The 26,402-nt window shown below is 31.8% G+C and overlaps 1 protein-coding gene across 3 annotated transcripts in view; it reads left to right on the forward strand.

The window, feature by feature from the left end:
* Window positions 1-26,402, forward strand: part of LOC130667638 (homeotic protein antennapedia-like) — a 193,115-nt gene that overhangs the window by 63,741 nt on the left and 102,972 nt on the right. The window contains exons 1-2 of one of the 3 annotated variants that reach the window (XM_057469370.1): window positions 7,763-8,117; window positions 9,381-9,447. The exons of 1 other annotated variant lie outside the window; for it this stretch is intronic. The gene's annotated coding sequence lies outside the window, so the exon portion shown is untranslated. Of the gene's footprint in view, window positions 1-7,762; window positions 8,118-9,380; window positions 9,448-26,402 lie in introns of those variants that run through there. One more of the 3 variants, XM_057469366.1, reaches the window with a different exon arrangement.

Below are 26,402 nucleotides of genomic sequence, written 5' to 3' on the forward strand. Positions count from 1 at the left end.
TCGTAAATTTCCCGCGCATTTGTCGCCGACCAGAGAATGTACTGCACCCTTCGGATGTCCTCAACGGTTATCTCCTGATTCTCGATGGGCATCTCAACAGACTCCGGGCATCGCTCGGCAACCAGACCCGCAGCCCGACGGACCACATTCTTCACCGCGACGCACATTGTTCCATTCGAGTCTGCCTCCTCCACTTCTCCATCCTATATAACCATCGCCAAGACTTACAAAACCAGCTTAGCTTATAACAAGCTGGTTCGCTGGTCCGACGTTCAGGTTTTTCGATCCCCAGCTTCCTCCTTTTATTCTTATTATTTTTTCACGAGTCTCTCTTTCTTCCTCTTCTCTTTGGACATATATGTATTCTTATACCACCCCCTCTCTGCTGATGTTAGCGGCACTTGTCGAAAAACGCCGAATAAGATTTATAGGCATTAAGTTGACCGACTGCGGTCTTCGTTCATGATCCCCTATCGAACAAGACACTACTGACCTTCGAAGTAGTCAAGATCCTCGGGACCATATAGCAATAAAACAAGGACGCAGCGTTAGCCATCTTCCATAACAGAATTCTTATCTTACAATGTCTGCAGCCGTACAATTTACATTGACCTTCAACGACTTTTTTATGGTACTAGTAGTTTTTATGGAATTTCTAACTCTGTTTACCTGCTATTGGAAAATCGTGTTTTTTTTATGCTCGACGACGGGTATTTTTTCTTTGTCCTGTAACGTTTTTTTTTTTTACATGTATTTGAAGCCTATAAATTATTTTTAGAATCTGCTGTTCGGTTTTGGGATTTTACAGGAAAAATTTTGAGATTGTAAAGTAGAGTATTCACTGCGGAAATTATCTTTCTTAGAACTCAGTAAAAAAATGTTTGGATAAACGAGGGCCAAAACAGTTTTTTGTTTTCAGTACAAAAATGAAAATTTTTGATAAAATCGAAACCGAGTTGGTTTTTTTTTAGTTCTCTATAAGTTGTCCTGAGTTCTCTTTTCGAAGTTCTTAATTCTCGGAATAGAAATTTATGTACGATTATTTGCTTCTGATTCTCATTCGTTCTCAAAAAATCAATTAAGAAATTAACATTAATCAAAAATCGATTAATTAAAAATCTGCCAATAGTTTTCATGAGCATTCGCTAACGACACATCAAAAAAGCGTATCAATGTTCGTGTTTGCAGGCTAAATATACTATGCTTGGCTTCAATAGAGCCTTATATCAAGACCCTAGCAAATTCGTTTATACAGAAAAAATATCTATAACATACTTTAAAACTCAATTAGGTACTAAATCATATACGTTTTAGAATCAATTCTTTGACATAGGAGACCAAGTTGCCCCTGAGATCTACTTTTGATTTCTGTTTGACTTTATATAGAGGGGGGGGGGGCAACACGTTGATTAAACTTTAAAATTATAAAAATTGTAAATATTTTCCAGTCGATTATTAAAATACATCTGTAGTAATTTGACATTGGGAGTTCTTTTATTGTAAAGTCAAGAAAAAAAAACCGACGTGATTTCATGCCATGTTTTTGCAAAAACAGAATTTCTCAAAGTAGTAAAACAAATTCAAAATAATGCTCAATTATATTTACAAAAAAGATTTTGAATTTTTAAAAAACAAACATTTTTTATAAAATTCCGGCGGTACCCGATTTTACCCCCGCTCCCCCTCTCCTACTATATATTAAAACTTTTCGTTGAAAAAACGTGTTAGCCTGCTCAACATTTAATTAACTATAGATAACTCGATAACAATTTAATTGCCGACTATCACACAAGGGTTTTATTTTTTCTACACTCAAGATGTTTTAGGGCATGTACAGAAATTTATTCCCTATTAAAACCAGAATAATTTTAATTACATAATTAAATTTAGCTTCAAGGAATTTATTATTGGACACAATATTTTTTTTTAATGTTTATCTGTAGCATAAATTTTTTCATAAATATTCTAATCGTTAAATCGCAATAAATTTTTGCATAAATACATAATTATAGTCATCAAATATAAAACCTATAAATTATTACTGTTATGTGAAACTTGATATACAATTTTTTTTATTTTCGCGTTGAATATCTTAATTTGCAAGTTATTTAAACTTAAAATTAACTAAATTGGAGGATATTATTATTATTTACTTATAAAAAGTTTAACTTCAAAGTTGTACTGTTGTTAAAAAACAAAAAAGTATTTTGTGTTTGTGGAAAAAATAAAAAAGGAGAATGTGAAAGATATTTCTAGCTTCATATACGTTTGCGAATGGAAGAGTTATTTGAGTTTCAGAGTCGGCCATAACTCTCACAAAGCTATTCCCATCCCGCTTGCTCACCCACTGAAATATTTTAACATTGGGGTGGGTGGCTTTAGGCTTTTAGACGAGTTGGGGTATGCGACACGGCAAGAGTCTGTAGGACAGAAGATCCGTCGAGCAGGCCAGCAAGCAGACATGAGAAGGGAAGGAGAGTCTGGACTCTCCACGCAGCTGACAGCTGTTCCCTTGGTGGGCCGGTCGGTGGGGAGGATTCAGCCTAGTCGCGCCCCTTCTATAATGGCTCCCTTTTCTTCCTCCCTCTACCCAGTATGGCTGGCACTCTCCTAGTTACGTCATCTACCAGAGCCATGCGTAAATGCTGACGTCAGATGTGTCGTGATGTCCATATGGCTGTATGATATATATGTACATATATATCGATTTCTAGTAGTAGTAAAACTATAATACATTTTACTCGATCTTACTTTCTCATTATTGTCATTTTTTTCGTTTTTTCTACTACGGATACTGAACGCTAGGAGTAGAAAGTACGAAATTTAGTTCAAGTTACAAATAAATATACACAGAAAAAAAGGATTTCTTGGGGCGAAAAAATCTTACTCGTTTCAAGAAAACTTTTACTTGTTTCAAGAAAATTTTTGCATTATATATAAAAAACAAAAAATTTTTTGTAGGCAAGAAAAATTTTCTTGGAAAAAAACTATTCTGGAGCGAAAACCAAATCATGAGCCAAGAAATTTTTTCTCGCCCCAAGAAAATTTTTGTTTTCAATTTATAATGCAAAATATTTCATGCGTCAAGAAACTTTTTTTCTGTACACAGATAAATAGCATTTCTTGGAAGAAAAAAAAATTTTCTTGGAGCGAAAACAAATTTCTTGAGCCAAGAAAAAATTTTTTTAATCCTAAGAAAATTTTTTCTTGCTTCAAAAAATCCTTTTTTTCTGTGTACTGATATTTATTTATAAGGCTATTAATTATCATTGAAGATCTAGTTTTTTTATTTATTTTTTGTTTTTTCATACAGATTAATTATTATCATAAAATATCATGTAACTTGATAAACGGTTCAGCGCCTTCACGCTACAAGATATAGTAGACCAGGGTGAGTAAGTTAATGAGCCAGCTATATAAGATTTGCCAGGTTGTGTAGAAAATGAAAATAAGTTTAACGGTAGATCAGAATAGGATTAACCCAGCGAAACTAAAATTAGTGACTCGTTAGAACCATCATTTCCCTCTATGCGCAATCCATATTTTAAACGTATATTTTCTTTTTGTCAGTCAAGACTTTCGGAGTCTTTATAAAGGCTCACCGAAAGAGATACGGTAGTGTAGAATGATAAAATACGACAGATATGTTTGCATTATATTATGGCAATGAGAGAAAGACGATAAGATTGTTACTGAAATGACTGTGTGATGGCAGCATAGTCAGCGATACGTAACAAACGTTACACTCGACAATTCTACGATATACATGAGACTGTGTGGAAGCCGGTCCGCGTTGCACACGAGGGAATTCCCCGTTTCACGAGCACATAACAACCACGTTTATGGCCATGATCACATGATTCCGTATAGCCACAACTATATAACCGAGTTCCATTACCCAGTTACTGAGCCAAACAAATCGTAAAGTTTACTTTAAATTTACTGACCCGCACAACACTCCGAGTACAGTCTCATCCTATCGAATATCATTCAAATTATCGTCTCGGATACTGACAAAAACTGAATGCTGTTAATTTGTGATAATTTTTTTTTTTACATTACATTCATATATTTACTTTTATATATTTATAAATAGCATAGCTAATAAATAATAGTTTGTCTCAGATTATAAAATTAAGTTAAATACAATTTTACGGAAAAAATATTTTTTTGGAGCAAGAAAAATTTTATATTATAAATTGGAATCAAAAATTTTCCTAGGACTAAAAAAAAGTTTTCTTGAAGCAAGAAATTTTTTCTCGTCCCAAGAAATTTTTTCTTGCTCCAAGAAAACTATCTTTTGCCCTACGAAAACTTGTTTTCAATTTATAATTCAAAATATTTCTTAGGCCAAGTAAAAATTTGTTTTGAAGCAAGTAAATTTTTTTTGCACCGATCGATAAGAATTCTTTTTTTTCTGAGTAATCACTTTATTCTAAACGATGTTTATATTTTATGTTAGTTTTTATTCCTAATTAAATAAAGTTTTTATTATCATCTATTATATATTTGTATAATGATATTAATTGAATAATTATTTTCACTATCATTATATAATTATCGCTGTTATAAAGTATGCATAATGCTCATAAGATCAATGATATAATGTTCGTGTGCTTTAAAATTTTCACAGTTTACTTTTCTGGTAATAAAATATCACGTGAAATCAATTATTTAATTTTTTTAGCTTTCATTATTTTTTATGTCTGGCATATTAATTAAAATAAACTAAAATTAACAAGTAATTTTACAGTAAAATGCTGATCGATTTATAATGTTCAAGTACCGAAAAATGGTGTAGAGATTTATTTATATTTTTATTGTAACAGAATGTACTGTGTTTAGAAGTATAGTTTTCTCATCCTTCCAATTTTACGAGCCATAGGCTCTTTCGATCAATGGGCCGTGAGACGCGCGCGCATAAACGCATCTTTCTCTCTCTTTCTCTCTTCTATCTTGTTTGGTTTTTCTTGTGAATGCCGGCAGATGTCGTGGGTGTTTTATAGCTCTTAAAATGGCCATGCAGTTAAATCTTCAATTGTTATATCTTTTGCTATTCTCATCACATCCATTATATTCAAATTGCTATACCCCACCATTTGTCCCTATCGTTCAAATCTTGTTATAACTTAATCACATTTGCTAATAAGACTATTATTTAAGAAACTTAATACCTTTCAATTGTGGTTATTACAGTTATATATAAATATAGTGTCAGTTAAAAATCACACATGCACAGAAAAAAAAAGATTTCTTGACTCAATAAAAATTTTGCAAAATGCATGCATTGGCCAACAAATTTCTTAGGGCAAGTGAAAATTTTTTTAGGGCGAGTAAAAGTTTTTTTGGATAAGATAAAAAATCGGCAAATCGTTTTTTCCTGTGTAACGCACAGAATAAATGAATTTATTGGCGCAATACAAATTTTGCAAAATGCATGCTTTGTGAAATGAAAAAAAAAAATTTCTTGGGACTTGAAAAAATTTTTTCTCGACTCAAGAAAACTTTTTTTCACCCCAGACAATTTTCTTTTTTAATTTATAATGCAAAGCATTTTTTTTGGAGCGAGTAAAAATTTTTTGCACCAAGAAATTCTGTTTTCTGTGCGTTATTGCTTTTAATTCCGGCATTTTAAAAAATGAAAAGATGAAAATAAAAATTTCTACTGATATTAGGCGACATAATCATTTGACGATATAGTAATCTACCACGCGACATTGGAATGTCGTGAGTGAATTACCGTCTTTATCGTGAAACCAATCCCAGGAGATACATAACATCATCTCGAACGAAAGAAAATTTTAACTCTCTCGAGCCGTGAGGTGAAAAATGAGAGAGTAAGAGAAAGAGAGAAAGCAAGAGCGCGTAGTATTGCAGAGCCTTGGGGTGATTTATTAGAGTTAATTCCAATTCCATTGGAGCCGCGAGGTAACGGGGGAGGTCGAACGGCCGGTAAAGGAGCGGTTGGTGAAGAGTCAGAGGAAGAGATGAAAGAGAAAGAGGAGACAAGGTGGGTGGGTAAGGGGCCGGTGGATATTCTTATGCAATTTGCCAGAAAGGTTCAAGAACCCAGGAGATCCCGCAATTTATCTTGCCTTATGTTACGCCGAGCCAAGGCAACGGAAGATAGATGGCGTCACTGCTTTCAACCCCCTTGTCCCACCCTTCCAAGACCCACCTCCCCCGTACGTATAGCTCAGCGACCACCTCACCCCCAGCCAATGAGAAACGACCGCGGTGGCCATCTTGGATGGAGAGTTATTGAACGAAAAAGATGAGTAAGAAACTTGTTATGAGGGTGCGTTCTCTCCGCGGTGTTGGGACTTGTCCGAACAGAGATTGGAAAAAGAAGAGTGAGGCAACAGAAGGTGGAGGACACTAGTCGGGAACACCAGACTCACGAGGGGTTGTTGGCGCTATATTGATCAATTGCTTTGCCGTGCTTTAAGTTACTTTCACACCACCTGCTACGAGATACTCACCGGATCAAAAAAAACTCAGTGGTTTCCAATGAGATTAATTACATTATGATTGAAGAATAACTCAAAAAAATTTTTTTTTTTTTTTTTTTTTTTTCAAAGCGTTACCTAAGGGGCCGTCCATAAAATACATTCGCACTTATGGAGGGGGAGAGGCTGTCGCTTACTGTGACAAGATGTGACGAAGGGGGTTGGGGGATCTAAGGAAACGTCATGTTCGCAACTCATCAAAGAATTTCGAAAATTTTTCTCTCATCATTTATCATTTGTGACGCGATATTGATAGGGAGATTGCAGAAAATGTGATATAGTGTGATGAAGGGGGTGGGGCTAAAAAGGTACAATTTTGCGTGACGTATTTTCTGAACAGCCCCTATTAAACTTTTTTCTACGTTGCAAATATTTATTTAAATCGACTCATAAACTAACTTAGAATACATTTTTTCTACATATCATTATATTTATTACTCTCTACTTGTGTGAATACTTTACAAGTTCATTTATCGACATGCGTAAAGTTGTTATCCAACTGATATCAAACTCCGGTAACACGATCTGTGAGTTCGTCATGTCGGTACGATTAGTAATGAAATTAAAAACAAAATGTGAGAGTACATTTACGACACATGATCATAAGTTATAATAAAACGATAATTGATTTAAAATTCAGCCTCAACTAACTTGAAATTTCAGTAATTGATCTTACCGGGCTATGATATCCCCACGTTTTCGTTCATCCTAGAAGAGTTTGATCATGACTTCGTCCGATGGCGCTGGCGAAAACTCGCCGAGAGCTCCATCTATGAGGATTCCTTCGAAACTTATCGTTCCCACGTGCTTTCTCCCCACCAAGGCTTTTGAAAGGCTGGTGGTAAAGAAATGGGGACATATCTCTGGAGTGTGTCGACCTGACTGAATTATGGTGGATGGTGGGGGAGTATGTTGATGCCAACTACAGCGCAGAATCTCATCGATCATTCCAACATTCTCTGTGTTTTACGCCGCCGTGTTGTACTGTGTAGTAAACCTCTCCTCTTTTCTCTCGTCTCTACTACTCGTCATTCTCTGATGATTCCGTTTCCCCTCTAGTCGCTCAACATCGCAGTACAGTATCCCCACTACCGAGTATTCTCGTGGCCGTCGACCGGCATTGCTCCTCGAGCATCACGAGGGATTCCTTCCTTTTATATTTATGTGGCGACTTGTGGCCAGAACGGTTTATGTGTCGATTTAGCCCTTGTTTCACATTGTGATGATTGCATTGGATCGGGTTTTTATGATAATATTGCACACCTCGAACGCGAAGCGCAGGTAGGGCTCTACTGTCGCCAAATAAAAAATCCGGGTTACGGTTATTTTTTAATAAAACGTTGTCTTAAAGTGATGCATGATTGCTATATTTTACTTATTTATTTATTTATGTTTATGAAATCTCTATATGAGTTCTGAGTGCGCGAGTGCATTTCGCTGATGAGGGCAAAATGCGTACACGCATCCCCCTCGCGTGTCTCTTGACACTATACTACATATCAAGGTCACACCAGCGTAAGAATCCCGCCAACGGAAATTAACAACATTTGTGAAATACCATCAGGTGACCGGATTCCAAGGATCGAAAACACCAGTAACCCCATGTTGGTGTGTTCAATAAAAATTTTATTTTTATGGCATAGTAGGCGAGCTAACTGTTACGATTATTTGTTGCCGCCAATTTTGTTTCATCTCAATTTTCTTAAAGTTTTTTGAGTGAACCCGAAATAGCCTGAAGTATTCCACATATATTTAAGCCGCCATCAAGGATATATTGTTTTACAGTTTTTCAAATGTCCATTTTTTTGCAAAAAAATGTTTTTTATTCAACCAGTCCGAATAATTCGAAGTATTTTTCTGAATTTATTTATGAACTACATTGAGATTATCCGTTTATATTTCTTTTAAAAACTCCTTCTATCTTTATAAAGTGTGGGAACGCTTCGTGCATAATTTCTTTTCGGCTGAAAAATATATTTTTAAGGCATTTCGAGCTCTACTGAAAAAAAAAATGCTTCTCAAAGACATTCGATAATGAATAATTCACTTTTGAGTGTATATTTTATGTTATAGGAAGAGGGGGAGGGGGCAAAACGGGGGACTTAAGGACATACTAAGTTCTTTTCTTTTTCAAAAATTCTAAAAGTTGTAAATATTTTCCAGTTGATTATTGAAATACATCTAAAGTAATTTGACACTGGGAGTTTTTTTATTGTAAATTGATAAAGATTTCATACTATTTTTTTACAAAAACAAAATTTTTCGAAAACAGTGAAAAAAAAAATCAAAATGATGCTCAATTATATTTTCAAAGGTAATTTTGGAATGTTTAAAAAACAAACTTTTTTTGTAATATTTTATGACTGCTTCATTTTGCCCTTCGCTGCCGTTTTTCCCCTCCCTCCCCTATATTGAGCGAACATTACGTGCACTATACTATAATTTTTTTTATTTATCAATGCGAGAGTTAGAAAAATAGTATTTATATACTATGATATTAAAACACTACACAGAAAGAAAGAATTTTGTGGCGCGAAAAGCAAGTGACACTCCAAAAAAAATTTTCTTGTCCTAAGAAATTTTTGCATTATAAATTTAAAACGAAAATTTTCTTCTAGCGAGAAAAAATTTTCTTGAGACACGAAATTTTTTTTCTATGAATGATTTGTATTTAAAATCGAAGCCATTTTTCCTACAAAATTAATTATCTACTTTTTTCTAGAATAATAGAAATGTTTTGTTTTTTAAATAATGAAAATTCTATTCCATAAACGGAATATTAGCATAAATTAAGTATCTGTATATACTTCTATATATCTATATCTATATGTATAAACACATTGTGTAACTGTTTGAAATTTATTGTTTCAGGTAAGTGACGTTGGATATCGCCTCAAGAGCTGCTTTCTACACACACATACAATCAGCTCGATATAATGTAAGCGCCTACTGCAAATTATAATGCATTATTAATATGACATTTAACTTCTTAATCAAAAAATAATTCCCATCAATAACTTAATGGTTCTTATAAAAGCTTATTCGCTTCTTTAAACTCCTATTCTGTCTGTCGAATTAGTTGTTACATAAATATGAATGTCATAACAATTACTTTAGCTTACACATATAAATATATAAACTTATCATCAAAATAATACTACTAGGATATATTATGGTAGACAATATACACGCGAGTGTTAAATGAGTTTTGTTGTCATTTTGGTCACGAATTTCTGGTAGAAAACAAGCGACTAAATTTGTACCCAATCAAGGACAAAGTCCCGATAGTCGGCTAAAGATAGGTTCAGGTGTGAAGCCATTCGAAAATAAAAACAGTTAAATTGTTTTCATGATAGCCAGCAAATTAATAAACTATAAATATTTTCGTCTACACGCCAAATTGCTGCGTACGCAGTAAAACGTATTGTGTTAAAATCAACATACTCTGTGTGTTAAAAACGGTCCACACAATATTTGTGTTATTTTTTAACACAGACTATTTGTGTGAATTTCAAAACTGCGTTTTAATTGATCGTGAAATTTACAATTGATTAACACTTATTAATATGTTATTTCAATATACGTCGTCTGTGCAGAAAAAGTTATACTCATGTATGTTAAACGTAACACGTATAAATGTTAAAACTCTCGAAGATCTAACCTTCAACTTTTACACACTCATATGTTATTTTACTCTAAAAGCGAGTGTGTAGTCGAAATTAACACACTTGCCAAATAACATTGAAACGCCATAAGCAATCTATAGATTTTTAACACACCGTGAAACGTGTTTTAAGTGACTACACAAAACTATAGTTTTGTTAATGGCCTTAAACATAGAAAACACTTAATATATGTTAAAATAATACACTTGTAACACACTTGGTTTTCGAGTGTTGTAACACTTAAAGTGTGTTAAATTTGACATTCGCTTTCGTGTTACTTGGACACTTCTTAAAAGTATTTTTTACATTATTTAATATAAAGTAAAAATCAATGAAACAAATGTTGATAATTCTTTTTCAGCACACGGAAAAAAAGAACTGTAGCTGCAACAGGAAAGTTCTGTAGTATTCACAAGATCAGTCCTGTGGCAGCTACAGGCGTATTCCTGTTACAGTCGCAGACCTATTCCTGAGGCAGCTACAGGAATAATCCTGTCGCAGCTACAGGACTAGTCCAGTTTTACTATGAATCCATAGCACTTCAACGGAGAACAATATCTCCATGTAGACGAAAAAAAAAACTGTTGCTGCAACAGGAAGTGGTTCTGTAGCAGCTACTAGATTCCTGTGGCTGTAACAGGACTGATCTTGTGACAGCAACAAGACTCTGATTTTGAAGCTGTAACAGGGCTGTTTCTGTTGCAGCCCCAACATCATGCTACAGGACCACGTCCTGTTGCAGCGACATTTCTTTTTTTCCGTGTGGACACGCAAAAACGCGTACACGGAGAGAAATTAATTATTGTATCTACTATACAAAAATTGTAATTTTAACCATCTAAAATGGTAATAACATTTTTCAGTGGTTATAATGATCAGTATTGCAATTGAAAATGATAACAGTTACAACTGATGACGGTAACGGTTACTATCGAAGATGCTAATTGTAATTATTAAAAATTATAATTGTTACAATAGAAGATGGTGACTCTTACCATTCAAAGTTGTAAAAATTCTTAACTAAGAATGTGTGTGTGCTCGCGCGTGTGTTTACATGTGGTCGCGTGGGTGTGTGCGCACCCGTGTGCATGTGTGTGTGTGCATGTTCGCGGGCGAGTGTGCGTATTTGTGCGTGCGTGTGTGCATGTGTGCGCATGTGTTCAGGTGTGCGGGTAAGTGTGCGCATGTGTGCGCATGTGTGCGGGTGTGTGGGGGTAAGTGTGCGCCTGTGCGCAGGGGTAAGCGTGCGCATGTGTGCAGGTGTGCGGGCGTGTGGGGTAAGTGTGCGCATGTGTGCGAGTGAGTGTGCGACCCCGTATTTATGTACATGTGTGCGTGCATGTGCACGTGCGTAGATATATGTATGCATGTGTGTCTGTGTGTGTGCGTGCGTGTGTGTGTGTGTGTGTGTGTGCGTGTGTGTGAAATTAATCACTTCCCCAGTTAATCAAATTACACATAGACAAGCGTCAGACTATAACGTTTATATTTTAATTTTTTATTAGCTTAGATGGTCATCATTATTTTGGCTGATAGTAACCATTACCATCAGGTTATTAAGAATTACGATTTTTTATAATAGTAGTAATTATTTAAGATAATAACAGTTATAATTTCTGGTTATCATAAATAATTGTAAACTTTACCATACAGATGGTAGACACTATTATTCAGATTATTTATTTAATAATTTAAATGATATTATCAATCATATAATTCAGTTTAAAAATTGTACTATAACTTGATGGTAACTTTTACCATAAAATTTTCTCCGTGTAGGATTATTAATTGCGTTCTATTATTGAATTTTGAGGTCACATACTAAGCAATTTTTTTTCGCAGATTATTTTTGATAACCACGAATATTTGAAGTTAAATTATTAGGAATGTCAACGCATCATATATTCAAATATAAATTTAAAGATTCAGCGTGTAGGTGCAAACAAGTTTAAACAAGGTGTGATTATTAGGGATCACCGCGAATAAGAGAGGCTTAGAAAGAAGATCGTCTGACTAATGAAAATAATAATAAAGGCGCAGGTTGGAGGCTAACAGTGTTGCCTCACTTGGGTAGTAAAAGAATTCTCGTCGACTTAAACTGTAGAGATAGGCCACACACCGTCAACTTGTTAAACATGCGGCGAGATTAAATGCTTCATTAATGTGATTAAAGTAAAAAGCTGCTTGAATAATGAGTCCTGGTGAATTATTTGTCGGTCTGTCTGTATATTTGTGTTTCTTCATTCGTTTCACTGAATCATTCATATTCGCCATTTCTTTGGCTATTTTTGTTTACTTTTCGGAGTTTGATTCTGAAATTTCATTTAAAAAAAAAATTTTTTTTGAATTTTATCACATGGCTTTTTATTTCTCAAAATGAATACAATTATTTTTTATGGCTGTACCATTGTTTTAATTTATTTATTGAATATAATATGAGAAAATCACTTTATCTAATGATTATTCTGCATAGAATAAAAAGTCAGGATATTTGCCATTCGTTACGTGGAAGTGAATGTTCTGAACGTCGGCGATAGAACTGCCATCGTGTTACCATACAAATGTCTTAACGAATACATACAATATCCATTGCTTTTGTGTATAAACTTAAAAGGGTGAGAATCAACACCTTTTCTTATACTTATCAGCCGCACTCCAGAATGGAAGATATGTTCTGATATATTTTATAACCAAACAACTTTTTAAATTTACATTAAAATATAAAAGAATCGAAAATCCAAAAGTGCGCACCTCAATCGCTCGTAATAATTAATGTTTCATTTTTTTATTATTACTTTAATTTTATTATTTAAATCATTTTTTATACTATTAATTAGTAATTAAATTTTCACTTTTCAATTTTATTTTTTAATTTTAGTTCCATTATTTAGTTTTTTCTTTCAGTTCAATTTTCATTATTTTTAATTTTTTTAAATATCCCGCCTTTTTTCTTAGATGTCGCTTTTTATTTTTTAGTCCTACTGTCACACTAGTGCTGCTGCCAGAAGTTGGTGGATGAAAAAAAGAAAAAATAATAATAATAAAAATAAAAAATGGCGGCCAAATTTTTCATTAATTACCGGCTTTAAGTTTTTTATTAATTACGATTAATCAAAAAAGATTTAGATAGTGATTTTCCATAGCGTTCTTGCGGCAAAAGATACAAAGCTACTAAAAAAAAATTAGGCCAATTTATTATATTTTTCTAAAGTTATCGTGGTTCCGAAGATTCATACAGGACAATTGGCAGCACTGGTTTCTTGGATTAAAATAATTCATTTTAAATCAATGAAATAATGAATCGACTTAATACCGGGTCGAAATTATTCCTTAATAAATTGTCTTTGTACTAGCATACAATTTAACCTATTTTATTGTAATCAAAATAGTGTTCATTGTAATATATTAGGAGTGAATTCGCAGTGATTAAGAATATTATTCAATTCCGAATCCACTTCGTCACTCGGATCCCTATCCAAAAGTCCCCATAGAATCCACTAGAATGGGTCAAAAGCCGCTTAAAAACCAATACAAGTTTATAGGATTCTATGCGGCTTTGGACACATCCTAGTAAATTCTATGAGAACTTTTGGATAGGGATTCCAGAATTTAAAAAAAAAATCACTTCGCGATTGGAGTAAATAGTAAATTCCTTTTTACAACGAAGTGACGCTCGAGTGATCTCGATTTGATTTAAATCCGAATTCATTCCAATGCAGAGCAATAATAAAATAGACTCCCTTTAGGAGTGAATCCACTCCGAGGGGATCAAATAAATAAATTATCATCAGCTCTGCATTTACTCCGTTAATTTTTTAGTGTAGAGATGAATTAGTCGACAAAGTAATTTCGATCACAAAGCATACACAGCGCATCGCGCTTGAGGTGTGTAAAAAAGATAAATAACAGTCTGTGTATCATAAGAAAATAAAACGTGTAAGCAATTTTTACGTCTGTTCGATACGTAACCAGAAAGAGCTCAACGTGATACTCAGATCTGTAAGAACAGTCCTTACGTGTTGTGAAGACGAAGGATATGCCCAGAACGGTGCAAAGCAATACATATATATATATGTATTTATACATAAATATATGTAAAGAATAAAGAGGAAGAGAGAAAAATACAAGGTGTTGGGGTCTGACGCAAAGTGCAAGCAGATGTGATCAGCGATTATGCACTTACGGCGTTACCGTATATAAACGGTCCACGGGTCCCGGATAAAAGTGCGTGTGTGCATGTATATAACGGCTGGACTGCAAAACCCATGCATCTTCCAGCGTGACATCGCGGTTTCAGACTAATCGCGCGACAATCTTCGCCGGACGGTGAAGAGTCCGCGCAATGTAGACCAACAGTGTGGGGAGAAGAGACCAAACTGGTGAAAAATATATGAGCTGGACGAAGAACGATGTATATAAAGAAAAAGCAAAAGATGCGAGAATATCCCGCAAGAAGACGAAAGCGAAACCAAACTGTCTTGGCTTATACTCTTGCAGTTTACAAACGCAATACCTCTGCACTTGTGAATAAACGACGACAATCGGATAATAAGGTGTATGATCGGACACTATAAAATAATTCAAACAAATACCTTCGTGTAAATCTTCTTACCAACTTATAGCACTGAGCTATTGATTTATCTTTTGTGTTTTTCAATTAAATATATAAATAAATCAGGTATTTTGATCAATGCTCATTTTTATATTCATAATATGTTGCAGTTTAATAATTTTTTATTCATTATCTTCCTCATACACCTAAAAAAAGTGTAGTTGAATTTACCACAATCGGGAGTACATATACTACATTTAGTAATGACTACTAGCCTATTGTGGTACACAAACTGTAGTAACATCTACTAGCATCGTTGGTAAAAACAACTCCTTGGTAAATGACAGCTGGGGTTCTTACTACTCCACATCATAGTTTAAATTTTTTATCCTTAATTTATTTATTAAATATATATTAATTGATATTTATTATTTTTCATAGTATTTAAACAGTTTTAAAAATTTTTAAATTTATTTCATATTATTCGCACAAAGACTTTTTAAATATATTAAAATGGATTTGTAAATAATTAATCCGAAATGTCACACGCACTAAATTTTTAAAGTAGATTTTTTTTCTATATTTCATGATATTTTTTTTTCATTTTGAATTATCTTTATGACAAATAAATTCTTGTATTACTAACATAGTTTCATTGAATATTTAATTTTTGTTGATATAAAATACAAGCGCGTAATTTTGAAGGTTATAATTCACACATTTAAAGATGGAGTAATTATAACTACAATTGTGGCGCCAGTATACCCACACAGTGGGGTAAAAAAGTTGAAGATGGCGCTGTTGTTTTCGTTTGTCAGTCATTTTACTCCACATTGGAGTAGATTGTACAAATTATGTGATATTGTTTACTCCAAAAATAGTAATGCCAGCAAATTCTTATTAAATTGTGTGGTTACAGAAACCGCAGGATGAGTTTTCCATACTACATTGAGTAGTTACTGAGCCTACAAATTTTTACCCCAGTCGAATAGTAACGAACTACTACAGTAGAGATTAATCTTATCGTTTCATGCTACTAGATTTATCATTACGATGACCACAAAATGTCGTTCAATTATTACTAGTTTAGTGTAGTAAATTCAACTCCGCATTTTTTTTACGTGTACACAAGTAATAGATGAGATTATCTCAGTTGCTCATAGAGACGAATCACAATTTTTGAAAGTATCGATTTTTTGAACTCAGAATACCAGGAAACGCTACAAAGTCTACTTTTGAGGTTTCAAATTCTTTATCAATAATTGAAATTTAATCAAAAATCTTTTAAAGTTTCACGTTTTTTTTGTAATTAAAAAAACGAGGAACAAGTTTTTGTGTGGGCCAATAAAATATTTGTAGAAGCAGCTGGTATTGACGCCATATCTCTCCTTCTATTCCACCTGAATGTCATGCGGATATCACGGAAGAATCTGATATAGATCAATTTAAAAGAAACAGCCTATATGCAATGTGTTGACTGCATGCAGCAAAGCACACCTGTAATTTATTTCTCGATGGCTGCCTCCCTACCCTATAATAATCAGTGTAATTATTGTTAAACCTCGAGTGGTCTTTCATAATTGTTGTTTATAATTTTTTGATCAACCCTGTGCTATTTGCATTTTTCATATCAACATTAACTGTCATACCAGGAATATGCTAATCATTTACTTCTGAGGATAATTAAATGTCCGACTATTTGATTATAATGAAAAAATTAACGTGTTATCTATTACGATGTGAATAATAAATAAAATTATCATATAGTATCCAAAATTAACTGCTGTAATTAATTATGATGATAATGATAATGAGTCATCGTCATTAAAATCAATTATTCCCTGATTACGAGACAGATTTTTGGCGAAGCAGGAGTAATTCTGATGAACATAAATCTTAGAGATTGTAGTCTAAATGTTAAAAATACTCATACACAATTAAATTAATGCTTGTAGTCATAAATAAAAATGAGGATATTTCTTTATAATTACGCCGACAATTTTGTTTACCCTCTAAAAATAAATTAGTGAAATTCACTGCAAATCAGTGGATAGTAACTATTTCTACAGCTATAAGTATACCACTAATTCAACCAGTGGTATACTTATAGCTGGTTCCCAGTGAATATTCACTAATTCGAAGTGAATTCCACTGATTCATTTTTAGAGAGTATGCACATCAGGCACAAGTGGATAATAAGTATTAGTAATTAAAGTTAGTAATGATCTATATTATTAGTACAAAAAAATACGCCCCGTTTCCACTACACTTAGAAAATTAAATAATAGGAATTACTATCTAGTTATGGTAAAATTTCTACCATCTATCCGATAGTAGTAAAAATTATCTAGATGATTGTATAAATCATCTAGATTGTAATATTCACCATATTTATAATAATTCTTACAATCCTGTTTCTTAACTACAGTTAATTATTATTATTATTCAAAATAGTTATATTTACAATCCAGATGGTAACAGTTACCATCAGAAATTATAATATTTACACGGAAAAAAATTTTTTGTGACTACAAGATAAGATAATTTACGTAACAAAATTCTGCCTTAATATACGGATAACGAAGCATTCGTTGGGATTACAATGTTTTTGTAATGCTAGCAAATTCCTCATTGGGCCAAGCAACGGTTTGTATCTGTAACAAAACTGTTGTGTTTCAATAAAAAAACTGATTTGGTAAAGTAACAGAATGAATTTGTAGCATTAACAGAAATTTTTGTAATCATAAGCTAAGATTACTTATGGTAGCAAATGCCGGCTTTAAGATATGACGATATTATTATAATAAACATCATGTGTTCTCATAACAAATCAACTTCTTAATTATGACACAAATTCATTTGTTACTATAACAAATTCATTTGTTACCGTAAGCTAATCATGTTTGTCATAATAACAAAATCTTTCGCTATCCCGTCTTTTGTTATCAGGACGAAATTCGTTTTTTTCGTGTACAAGGTTCAAAAAATACTAAATGTTAATAATGACCAAATTTTATTAATTACTCAGTACTTGGATGATTGTTATTTTGAACCGCATACTCAATAATTCAAAGATATCGACAGAAGCTCTCTCGCTTGAAAATTTTTATCCTCCGCTGATCTAGACGACTGTACGGTAACTCATTTCGAAATTTTAAACAATAAAATGTACATTACTAAATTATGGATTTAAATAGAAAATACAATTTGAAAGTAAAATTAACATAGGGCTAGTACGCCAATCAAGAGTTTATAATATAAATAATTTTAATACTTGTATTTTAACTTTTACAAAATAGTCATTTTCTTGTAAAAATTTTCTAAATAAAACTTAAGTATGTTTGTCACCATATTTGTATTCGAAAATTAACAATTTTGCAGCAGTACTTGAAAATTATTGAATTTTCAATCAATTTTTTCATTGCAATCAATAATATTAATTACCATCCTTGATAGTACCTGTTATCATTCCGATGGTAATTGTTACCATCCTGATAGTAACTGTTACAAATTTTATTGCAGAAGTTATCATCCAATAATTATTAATTCTATGAAAAAAAATTACAACACTAACTATTTTTGCATTGAAAAACGTTCCAATCATTCTAGATGATTGGAATTAACAATTTACTATAATAAACAAAATTATTTAATTTTCCGAGTGTAGATGTTGACTTCTAAAGCACGCTTTGCGGTAGTTAATTCTTGAATTAGCGTATACTGTTGTTTGTGATCTACTTTACGAGTTTCACAAAAACGACTGTGAGGAGAAATTATTTTTGATTGATTTCCTACGGTCTCAATACTAAAGCCGAACCATGTTGACCACCTGCTGAAAATGGATATAATCACACGCAAAAATTGCTTTCTTAAATTTGAAATAGTGAAAATAGTGACTATTTACTGATCACTAGTGAAAAGTGTCATTAACTCAAACAGTAGTATACTTTTCACTGGCAATGAGTGACCATTAACTGCCAAATAGTGATTCTCACTAATTCACTTTTAGTGAGTACTATGTCCATTGTAAAATTTACAATGGTTCCGGTAATTTGTGATACGATCCATAAATGAACTGCAATGAGAAATTGTACCACATCCGGCATACTCACTAGACATTGCAACAGGCGACCACTGGCTTTTTCGATCCTTATTAAACAACCTAGCGAAGCAATTCCAGAATGAAAACGAAGTTCGAAAAGTGTTCGACGAATTCACAGCGTCAAGACCAAAAGCCTTTTTTCGCCAAAAAATCTATGAGCTGCCTACGCATTGGGAGAAAGAAGCAGAAGCTAATGGGCACTAAATTTATTGAGATTTGTACTTTACTCCATTTTTATAAATAAAAACTTTTTTGTTAAAACCGAGACGAACTTTTTGGTACCCCTAATATCCCATGGTCAAAATTTTCGAAAAAGAATACGAATCAAATTCGGAGCAGATTTAATAGGACGTTTACTCCATGTCCGAATCAGAGATTTTTTTTTTAATTCCGGAATCCCCAATGAAGGAGTGAATTTTTAATAAAAGTTCACTTCGGATACTTTATAAATTAATAATAAACATGAAAGTTAATTTATTTCTATCCGATATTTTCACCACAAAGTAATAAATTCAAATGACTTCAAATTATAATAGATTGCATATTGAAAAGAAAATAGAGTAATTTAAACTTCTTAACCTCTACATCTGTACATTAGCTTAGAAAATATGTATTGAACAGAATGTAAACTGCGCTAATATTTATGATAATTAGTTTAACATTAAGCTGCAGTGAAATAATTAAAACCGAGTAATAAACGAGAGTGATTCGATTATGAACCACATGTTTATAATTGTGAAACCGTCATACAGGCGTTACTGTCTGTTACGGGTTCAGTAACTTTTAGTTATAAATGTTGACAGTGCAATAGTACACGGTATGTATAAGAGCGTTCACGCGTGGCATTACATAAAATAAGTGTGAATGATTAAGGAGAGGTAAACGCTCGTTTATTATTATTTCTCACAGTATACTTTATTTATAGCTGCGAGTATCGTTGAATATATTTACAAAGATTTACATTATAAGTATACTAATTGTATTTAAATATTAATATTATAGGTGTGAATGCTACATAAATTTAAATATGTGAATATTTTTTTTACTTAATTAATTAATTTATGTTGTCAGAAATGGTAACTAAATGATCTTAAAACACTGATTTTTATCAGAAAATATTAATCCAATAAGAATTTGGATAAAAAAGGAAAATAGTGGAAAATCCAAAATTGCACACCTCAATTGCTCATGATAATTATTAATAGTTTATTTTCTTATTAGGAAAGAAGGGGGCAAAGTTCACCCCTTAAGAAAAATAATCATAATATCATTAATTTTTTTTACGCGTTTACTTTTTTTAGACCGTTGATACTTATTTTCGCTTCATTATGCTGCGTCCATTAAAATTTAAAATTCGAAAATTAGGGGCAAAGTGGGCTCTCCAAAAAATTTCGGATTTTATATTTTCTATTCTTTATGCGTGTGATATTTGCAAATAACTATAAAAAAATTGTATTTTAATAATATAAAAGTCACTTGCGATGTAACTTTAAGACGTAATTTTATTATATTTAACTTTCTTAATAAATTACATTTAATGACCAGTTTTGGTGGTCTATTTTAACCCTCATTGCTTATTATCCGTCCGAATTTATTGGCGTATAGAAAATTTTGACGGGCCCACTTTGCCCCCATATTTTTTTAAGTTTTGAAAATTTTAAGGGGCCTACTTTGCCCCTTCCTCCCCTAATCAATTTTTTTACGTTATTAATTATTAGTTAACTTCTAACTTATTAATATTATTTTTTAATTTTAGTTCCATTTTTTAGTTTTTTCTTTCAGTTCAATTTTCATTATTTTAAATTTTTTTAAATATCCCGCCTTTTTTCTTAGATGTCGCTTTTTATTTTTTAGTACTACTGTCACACTAGTGCTGCTGCCAGCAGTTGGTGGAGGAAAAAAAAGAAAAAATAATAATAATAAAAATAAAAAATGGCAGCTAAATTTTTCATTAATTACCGGCTTTTAGTATTTTATTAATTACAAAATTAAACAGAAAAGATTTAGATAGTGATTTTCCATAGGGTTCTTGCGACAAAAGATTCAAAGCTACTAAAAAAAAATTAGGCTAATTTATTATATTTTTCTAAAGTTATCGTGGTTCCGAAGATCATACAGGACAATTCGCAGCACTAGTTTTTCGGATTAAAATAGTTAATTTTAAATCAATGGAATAATGAATCGAGTTAATACCGGGTCGGAATTATTCCTCAGTAAATTATCTTTGTACTAGTATACAATTTAACCCATTTTAGTGTAATCAAAAAAAAGTAGGGACGATTTAAAGTGAGTAAATTAGTCGAGAAACCAATGTAGATCGTAAGACGCACGGCGCGTCGTGTTTGAGGTGTGCAAAAAAAATTTGAATTGTTTTCGCTCAGTTTATAGGAACGTGTCAAGTATTATTGATAAATTCAGAAAACTGTGGAGAATATTTGATGGTTATATACCTGGCTCCCAAGTAGGGTCGAGTAAAGAAGGGCTAATTCACATAATTTTTTTTTTTTGGCCACCTTCACTTTTATAAACCAGGAGCGCCAGAACGCTGCCGTCGATGAGTTATCGCCGAATGGCACGCGAAATGTAATTGCTACTAGCGTCTATGCAATTTTTAGTAGGAGTTCATTTGTTCGTTCAATCATTATACATATGCATGCAGATATACATTTGTAAAAATTGATGATTAAAAAATTTTCTCTAAATCCAATACTTCTTTTTATGTGAAAAATACCGTCGAATTTTCTGAGTGTATATCCGTATTAAAAATTTAATTTAACCTGTTTTTTTTTTTTTTGTTCCCACACATGTTATATTTCCACAGACTTAATCCGTGTTGTTTAGATTAGACATATTTTTATTCTTATTGTTAGTATTCACTTTATGTGTAGTATATATCTTGGGTATTTCGAGAAATTCAACGGTATCTCTGCATGCGAATATAAATTACGTACCTGCTGATGTTTCCAACACGTTTCCTATCATTCTGTTTTACCTCCACTATCATATCAACGCAGCATTTAATATCCTTGTAGTATTTCTCCATGTCTCCATTATCGTATAACACAGATTGTACAAAGAATCCTTTCGTGTCACTCTGTCATTGCGATTTGACATCGACTTTTATATAAATATGTGAGTACATGCATTATTTTCATAGTCAATAACATTCTCTTCAGTCGAACGGTTAATTTTAAACAAACGTTTTCTAAACAATGTTTCATAAATTTTTTTATCGTAAAATATTTCTGTGATCGCATTTTACGGGCTATTAATTCCAATTAATAAAAATGCTAACAAAGGGATCCGATAGTTCTAGACTAATTGACACCGACTAAAGTTTCAAGACAATACTTTCGGTAAAAACTATAGTGGCTATGTTATGTTTTCTTTAATTGCATGGTACCCCTGACTGAAATTCGCTTGTTTCAACCGGCTAGAGGCACTGAAACTTTAAGTTTTGATGCTGGTATCATAAAAAAGTCATTATTATTATACCCAGGTCGAAATATCTAGCCTCAATCTAGCCTCATCGAACCCAAGTAAGCTTCAAGCCTCGCTGATTAAAAAAAGCATTTTGAGCCTCAAATGATGATCAAAGAGCCTCAAATCATACTAATCATATTTAAATTACATGGTCGAGTAGTAGGCTCATTTGAGGCTCATCGAGACTTCTTGAGGATATTTGAGAATCATTTGAGGCTCTTTGAACATCATTTAAGGCTCAAAATGCTTTTTTTTTACTCAGTGAGGTTGGATTTAGGCTTACTTGGGTTCGATGAGGCTAGATATTTCAACCTGGGTTGTCATTAACACCTTTGTCATCATCGATATCTTCAATTTTCATGGAAAAAGTCTTTCCATAAAAAATACAATTTTAAGTTATATTAATATTGTAAACAACCTGAAAATATATACAATTTACTGAAACGTAACAAATAATGTTTAGTATTCCGTAAAAACTCTGAGCTATACTCCGTATGCAAAACTAAAAATAGTTGATGTTGACTATCAGGTTGTAGTGACTTTATACAGTAGTCTAATATTTGTCACAGACAATATGAAATTGTTGGAACATTTCGTAATTTTTTGCTTGCATACAAAAGTAACTATTCGACTGCGTGATATATTTTTTCAAGTTTCATAATTTTTTTTATGATTTTTAATTTCTCCAGATATTACATTCAAATCTCAAGACTGCAGTACTTATTCAAATTAGACCGTAATACGTTTGCCGAAATGTCAAAGCATGCCGCATTAAGACTCTGTAATATTTCATAAAAAATTCTATTCACGTCATTGTTTTATGCCGTTTTCTTACCAAGTGTTTATCTTGCCTGATTATTATCTCGATGAAGCGTAATAATGTAAATTAGCTTCTATATATATTGTTAATTCTCATATATTTATTTAAATAAATGCAATGTGAAGTTTTCTGTTTCGTAATAAAAAAATCTATTTTTTCGATTAACAGACAACCTTTCCATCAATCGATACCAATGAGATCGGCATTGTATGTGGAACGATGTCGGCACAGAGAACTAAAAGTCTCTTCTACATTCTCTTCTGCTACTTGATTCTCGCTACTGCAGTGCGTTTATTTACTTGCCTTGACTTCTCTTTGTTTTCTGATTCTGCGAACCGAGAGCCAGATTAATGTAGAATGCAACAATAAAAAATTCTTTGTCGCGGAAAACAGCCACAAGTTTTAAAATTTTTAACGATTATTTCATAAAAAAAAAAAAAAAAAACATTGTATATTTTTCTAAAATGTTTATTTTTATGAAATATCACAAAATAAATGAAATTCAGAAGATATCCCGTATGACAATAACATATATGGTCAAAATATATGTAAAAATATATGATAACTATCAGAAAATATCTGTCCAATTAAACTACATTTTCTGATATATTTTTTTGTATATTAAAAAATATAATATTCATCATATACAAGTCCGTATTAGCATATTTAAAATATATATGTCAATCATATACAAAAAATATATTTTTATCATATTTGAAAATATATATTCTTGTCAAATACGAAAACTATATTTATATCATACATAAAAATATATATTTCTATCATATACGAAAAATATATTCTGATCATATATAAAAACATATATTTATATTGTGTATGGAAAAAAAAAGTTTCTTGTTCGTATGACCAACTCCAATTAAATTAGATCTGAATTTTAATATACTCTTTAAATTGCAGTTAAAATTTTCAAAATTAGTTAATGTGATGCGAATGTATATACCCATATACATATACATACACCAAATAAAATATATGCTTAAATATAACAAAGAAAATATATGGTGCCATATATAATATAAATTATATGCCACCATATATTTCATTTCATATAAAAATTTTATATTTTTTAAATATAACAGGAAATATATCAATACAATATATTATAAGGTAAATGTAAATGTATATAGAGCTTAATATAAAAACATGTAAGTTACATATATGGAATACATATATTTACTGCTGTATCCAATTTGATATTAAATCGGCCAAAATCTCTATATGATTTTTTATAATATATAATATAATATATCATATATTTTTTAGTTGCAAACCTATATGATTTTATATATTTTAACCATATAGTGTTTCTTCATCCGGGTAATTAATGGATATAAAAATAATCTAAATGCAAATGCAATTTTATAAGATTGTTTAGATGGTTAATTCGATCAATGCGTTGTAGAAACAAAGCCCGTTCTCTACGCAAATACAATACATGCTTATACTTGACAGATTGAACAATTTATTTACTGAGAAATCTACAGTAAACTGTAATGGATTCTTAGTATTCTGTCGTGTTGCGACAAGAATACTATAGTGATCTTTCGAAATAGACCGATAAAAAGAGAAAACCATGAGCAATTTTTTTACTTAACTATTATAAAGTCTATAAACCGACAAAGCAGTAAATATATAGCTAGTTGTCCGACTGGTATAGCATACAAACAATGTAAAGATGGTTTAGCTTCTCTTCACGGATTTATATGTTCACTTCTTTCCGTAAATAATTATACGCTGAATAAAAATTTTTCTTAACCGCAAGTAAGGAATTTGCGGTTCCAAATTCATGCCTTGATATAGACGGATACAAAAATATTTGATGTTACTAAGTTACAAAAATGACAACGAACAGAATGATTATTTATTACTTCAAGTAATGGTTTGCGGCCACAGCGAAATTGTTCAGTTAGAGTAGAGATATATTTGTTGTCAGATTGAAAAGGGTATTTTGTTTCGCTGAAAACGGTTGCCCTTAACCATCGGGCATAATTTCTTGCGGTAAAATAATTCGGGATTTTGGACTCATTTAGGTCTCATTCCGCAGTTTTTCTCGGATATCTCAATTAACGCGTATGAAAAAACAATATATGGTTAAAATATGTAAAATCATATATGTTTGCAACAAAAAAATATATGATATATTATATTGTATATTATGAAAAATCATATAGAGATTTTGGCCGATTTAATATGAAATTATATACAGTAGCAAATATATGTATTCCATATATGTAACTTAGATGTTTTTTATATTAAGCTATATATACATTTACATTCACCTTATAATATAATGTATTGATATATTTCCTTTTATGTTCAAAAAATATAAAATTTTTATATGAAATGAAATATATGGTAGCATATAATTTATGTTATATATGGTACCGTATATTATCTTTGTTATATTTAAGCATATGTTTTATTCAGTGTATTTATATGTGTATGGGTATATATATTCGCATCAAATTAACTAATTTTGAAAATTGTAACTGCAATTTAAAGAGTATATTAAAATTAAGATCTAATTTAATTGGAGTTGGCCATACGAATAAGAAACATTTTTTTTCCATACACAATATAAATATATGTTTTTATATATGATCAGAATATATTTTTCGTATATGATAGAAATATATATTTTTATGTATGATAAAAATATAGTTTTCGTATATGACAAGAATATATATTTTCATATATGATAAAAATATATTTTTTGTATATGATTGACATATATATTTTATGCCCTCGTGTCCCAGGTTCCCCTACCTACACCGTACTAGCTACTAGCGAAAAAATCGTTAGCAGCTAGCGAAATAATCCCTTCCGGCTAGCGATTTTTAATCGCTAGCTGCTAAAGAAAATAATCACTAGCAGCTAGCGATTATTTTTTTCGATGTACGGACTCGTATATGAAGAATATTTTATATTTTTTAACATAAAAAGAAATATATCAGAAAATATATTTAAATTGGCCACATATATTTTCTGATTTTTATCATATATTTTGACCATATATGTTATTTTCATACGGGCATCTTTGCGTCTAGTGTTCGATATAGAAATAAAAAATGAGCATAGTTCAATCATTATTTCTATAAATTAAGTCGAGGAGAGTGGGGGAAACTGAGCCCTTCAAGAAAAAAATTGCTTGTATGTAATATAAATAAAAGCCCATTCCCCCCTCCTCTATAAAACATATCTATTAAAAAGTAAAAACAATTAACGCTTATAATTACCATAATAATACGAG

Source organism: Microplitis mediator, chromosome 5 (genome assembly GCF_029852145.1).
Source record: "Microplitis mediator isolate UGA2020A chromosome 5, iyMicMedi2.1, whole genome shotgun sequence".
Taxonomy (NCBI): domain Eukaryota; kingdom Metazoa; phylum Arthropoda; class Insecta; order Hymenoptera; family Braconidae; genus Microplitis; species Microplitis mediator.